Below are 5,742 nucleotides of genomic sequence, written 5' to 3' on the forward strand. Positions count from 1 at the left end.
ATTCAGAGGAAGGACTGCAGGAGAGGAAACATATAAGAAAAACAACTGCTTGAAAGCACGGGTTGGGGTGGACATGATTGAGGTTGTGGACTTGAAACTACCACACCAATGCAACTACCAACAATTTGGAAATAGGTCTTGATCAAGGACACATGACAAAACTAGTGGAAATGTGCATCGGCCATGGGTCGGAGGAGTGCGGGGGGCGAAGGGGAAAGTAGGAGCATGAATCATGTAACCATGTTAAAAATGAATATTAATAAATTTTTTAAAAAATTGAAAAAAATACGTGGGTTACAACCTGGTAAAGTTAGTTCAGGTGAGTTCAGGAGTTCAGGAGTTCCGGCTTTGGACTTGGGGCTGAAGATGCTCAACTGGGACCTCAGAATGCTTCTACTCTGAATTGTCACGTGGGTAAGTTAGGCTGACTTCCTTGGCCTACCTTGGTGTTTCCAAACTCTGCCTTAAGTAGGCTTATAGCCTCTCTGATTTCTAAAGTCTTGTGGCCTGTAATCTAGTTAAATTAGTCTTTTAAGGCTCTCTCTCTCCATCCAGGCCTCTCCAGGCCTGGACTGGCCTCTCACTCTCTCTATTACCTACCTTTTACCTTCCTAATTGTAAATAAACTACCTTAAACTGGAGGCTGTCTTGGGTCTATTTTAATTATGGAATCTCTGAATTGTTGATTCCTGGCAGCCATATTTTTAATAAATATCTATAGTATCTAAAAATCTCCCTCTTACAATAGACAGTATAGATTGGAGAGGATTGCCATTTAGTAATCACGAAGTCATCCCTCACAGAAAAGTTGGGTTGGGAATTTATGTAGAATGATTAGTTAATATGGAATTTCTTATCAATACTTATTGCCTTTTACTTTCTCTTTTATACAATTTAATAATTATAATAAGGTTTTATATAACTGGGCTAAGCAGGAGTTTTCCTTCAACACTTGAGCAGCCATTTTCCTCAATGGTCAACCTCAAGAGCCTGTCCACCCAAGTGACGACTACTGGTAATAGCAATAGCAATACCAATAATCAATAAGAATCAATATCTTTTTCAACATTTGGCGACCTAGTTAAAGAAAAGAAAGAACCTAATAGCAACAAGAAATTACTATTTATATTTATAAAAGTCAGATACAAACAGGGTTCTAAGCAGTCAGAATTTTAAGGTACACTTCCCTTTCAGCACCAGTGGAGTCACCAAAGGGCAGCATGTCTCCCTACAGCGAGCAGTACTTGTCACACAGGGTCACTTAGGGTCTGCAGTGACTAAAACAATTGAAAATAATATGGTTTGACTTGGAATACGTGAACATGGGAAATGTTACTCAGCTTGTGAACAAAACAATCCCAGATTACATTAGGGGAATACTTCTGCCTAAATCTATTTACCAATTATTATGTTTTACTTTTTTGGACATTCTGCAGTGTCTTCTGTTAGGAAGTCTTGTGATTTTAGAGATGTTCCTCTTTAGGACGTTTATCTATTGCATCCTACATACATTTACATCAATTAAACAGAAACAAATTAAGAATAATGAGCATGATCTGAAAATGCAATAGCTAGAAGAAATAATAAATAGACAAGGCAAATAAATTGTTGAAATGAGAAAGAAATTAAACATGAGCACTGAAGTAGAACAGGCAGCTGTAGGCACTGAACTTGAGCAGGAAATAGTAGAGTTATAGCACACTGTGGGAGAGTTTTTCCCGCTGTGTGAGGTATCCATGCTTACAAATAACAAACTAATGGTCACTCTCAAACAGAGAAAATCGTGCTTTACACAATCAGACCTTGATAGTTTTAAGAAAAGCATATCCTCATTTGAGGAAGATCCCATTACTGTAATAAGGAAATTCAAAAAAAATCATAAAACAGTATGATCCCACTTACAACATGGACATTTTGTTGGATTAATTATTTACCAAATGTGAAAAGGGGGAAATTGTCTTGGAAACAAAGGAATGGCCAGAATTTTCTCCAGATTGGAACATGGATATTCCCCAGGATTATGAGGACTTGGTAAGAGCAAGAGAGGCACCAATAATTGAATACAACATTCTAATAGACCTGGGGCTTGGACCAAATATGAGAGGATAAGAAGTGAGAGAAACACCCTCAAAATTCATGGACAAGTTAATTGACGTGAGGGAATGTTATTTATCCCTGGACATCTCAAAGGATAAAGACATTAAGCAGTTGAGAAAACAATTTGTGAAAAACTTGTGCAAGGTTGTCAGGCAATATTTCCAGCAAAATTGTCCTGACATGGTGGAAATGACCCTACATGACATCAGGAGAGTTGCTACATATATTTTTCAAGCTGACCAAGACAAACAAGAGAATGACACAATAGATTCAGTAGAAGACTTGAGAAAAGAAATTAGAGAGCTAAAAATGAAAATCACCCAAAATGACAAGCAGGACAAGACTGTAATAGTACCTATGAAGGAATTTAAGCAGCCAAGACAGTTTTTTAACCAGTACAAACATTATAGCAACCAAGGTCTACATTGTTATTTTTGTGGCAACTTTGGTCATTTCATGAGACAATGTAGATCCTGGGGAAGGCAAAATAGAGGTTTTTACAGGGGCAATAGAAATTACTATACTATACGGCAATAGATTTTAAGATAGAAGGTACAACAACCAATATCCAGGATTTAGAAGCAATGGACTCCCTGAAAGGTTTCAGTTTGGGTATCAAGAAAGGAGACCTACTTATCCAAATGAGTATGAAGGAAGGTATTATCAAGGGTTTGCCCAAGCTGAAGACATGCAAACAATGCAAAATTACATAAAGAATGGAGTCCAGCCCAAATACTCCTGGGTGATCAGTCCCAGCATCCCAAAACACAATGCACAAAAGGGAGCACTTAAGAAAAGTGCATTATGAACTTTTTCCTGGGGAAGTGGACTGGGTAATGGTGAACACAATAACAGTGATGGGCAACCTTTTGAGCTTCGTGTGTCGAAATTCGCCAAAAAAGAGCATAACTTGGGTGGTGTGTCACTTCAAGAAAAAAAACATAATTTTGTGATATTTGTAGTTAAAATAACAAAAAAGTATAATTGTAATATATAACTGTATTTAATAAACTAAAATAGGTAAAGTAATATAGGTAGAATTGTCTATAGTGCACAGAGTGCTACACTACACTACAGCAAATGTTTCATCCTCAGCATTCGGCCCCATACTTCTCTGTATGTGGCTACATGCGGCCAATTGTCATCAAAAATGCTACACATGTCAGTGCTGACATGCATGTCTTAGGTTTGCCATCACTGCAATAATATGAGAATATAGGAAATATAGAAGTAATAGATATTGAAGAAGAACAAATAAAGTTAAATTAATTAGAGAATGAAGGACAGAAAAATGAGTTTAGGTTTCCTTATCCAACAATTATGACTCCTGCTATCCTGGTCCACAACTCGCCTCAAAGCACAGGACCCTGTCATCCTGAAAGTGGGAAATGCATTATATGACTGTTTTTGGACACTGGAGCCTCTAAGTTAGTGTTGAAAAAAATCACCTGATAGGTTGTGTGATAGTGTAGGATCTATGTAGGTTGTGGGAATCTCAGGAACACCACAAGAAGTAAAGAAGCTATCACCTCATATGGTTTCCTTGTGACCACTGAGTATGGAGCATTCCTTCCTGCTCATGCTAAATTCACCTGTAAATCTTATGGGCAGAGATTTATTATGCAAGTTAAGGGCTACAATCATATGTATGCCAGAAGGGGACATTTTGCTAAGACTGCCAGAAAAATCATTGGAGCTTTTTCCTATATTGTTTTTGGAAAGCCAAGATCCTGAGATAGAGAAGCCACAGGTTTATGAGATTCCCAAAGATATTCCTGAAAGGTTATGGGCCACATCTTCCATAGACATGGGCTTCCTGAAGTCAGCAGTGCTAGTGCATATTACAACCAAGGAAAGTCCAGTTCCATGCATTCCATAATACCCATTATCAAAAAAAAAGCAATAGAGGAAATTATACCTGTTTTTGAATCCCTAATTAAACAAAAGATCATAGTGCCCCGCATGTCTGAATATAACAACCTGATCTTGCCAATAAAGAAGCCCAAACTGGATGTATATGGCAGGCCAGTCTATAGATTTGTGTAGCAATCCAGGTATACATTAATTGTGATATTATTTTAAGAAGTATTCAAAAACTTAACTCTTATACTGCTAATGATTGATCTCTGCAATCCTGAGTCAAATTGAATGTTGACCTTGCCAAATCCCTAGCCCTTCCCTAAGGCTACACCCCAGAAGAGAGTCAGTTATCTCAGTCTCCTTACTTTTCCTTCAATGATCAATTAACATAGGTATCAAACATCAGTAGATGCCTTAGGCCCTATCCACCCTGGATCCTGATCTTAGCTCTACCTATTGTTTCAGATTTTGGCAGTTTGCATTTTATGATGATTACCTCATAATGTTAATGTATCAGGCCACCAGCCTCTCCCCTTCCCCCCATACTGTTGTATGTAACTCCAATAAAAGTGACAAGACATCAGTTGGCAAGAGAGCTCTTGACCATCAGAGCTCCTAACCATGAAGCTCTTGACCATCAGAGCTTACTCGCTGTCTGTCTACCTTATGCCAAAACTTTCTGTGTCTGCGTGTCTTTATTCTCGCCTTATATTCTCTTTCCATTAATCCTTAACCCGTAACCCATTTTCACTCAGTCCTTGGTTCCCCTTTCTGAGTGTCCAACCCACTAGGAATCTTCGTGGAGTCGGTGGACAGCTTCAATTTGTCCAAGATTAACAAACATGTAGTCAAAAGACACACAATTGTGCCAAGTCCAGTCACAATAATATCCTCAATTCCTAGCAATGCAAATTTTTTCACAGTGGTTTATCTCTGTTCTGCATTTTTCTCCATCACTATTCATGAGGATTCCCAAAAGATCTTTGCCTTCACCTGGAAAGGTATTCAGTTCACATGGCAGCGAATGCCTCAAGAATTCTGCAAGAGTCTTTCCTTGTTCTCCCAAATTTTAACTGAGTACCTGGCTAACATCCATTTTAAAGACAGCAGACTGATCCACTTTGTTGATGATCTCCTGCTAGCTTCACCATCAGTTAAGGTGTGCCAGAGAGACAGCAAGCACCTTCTGATTTAATTATTTAAAAGGGGACATAAAATTTCTAAGACCAAAGTGCAATGGTGTTTACCAAGAGTAGAATATTTGGGATTTATTCTAATAGAAGGGGCCACAGATATCTCAGGGAAGAAAATAGTGTATATATAAAAGTTAACAGTGCCAAACACCAAAAAGCAGTCAAGGCTTATTCTGGGGGCAACAAGATTTTGTAGACAGTAGATACCAGGTTTTGGAGAGCTGGTAAAGCCATTAACAGAGCTTACAAGAGACTGTGTTACAGAATCATTCAAATTAACAATGGAACACCTGGATGCCGTATTGGAATTGAAGCATGCCATTTTATCTGCACTGGGCATTCCAGACTACAAAAAACCATTTTTCCTGTTTGTCCATGAAAGAAAGGAGTTGTATCTGGTGTGTTGACTCAGGTTTTTGGTCCAATGCAAAAACCTGTCATGCATTATTCTGCTAAATTGGATCCGATAGTAGCTGGCACCACCATGTTTAAGAGGGGTGGCAGCCACAGCTCTATTAGTGACAAAGGTGGCAGACTTAGTTCTGGGAAATCCTCTTACTATCATGTGTCTGCACGAGATTGAAGCAAAACT

Source organism: Gracilinanus agilis, chromosome 2, assembly GCF_016433145.1.
Source record: "Gracilinanus agilis isolate LMUSP501 chromosome 2, AgileGrace, whole genome shotgun sequence".
In the NCBI taxonomy this organism is placed as follows: domain Eukaryota; kingdom Metazoa; phylum Chordata; class Mammalia; order Didelphimorphia; family Didelphidae; genus Gracilinanus; species Gracilinanus agilis.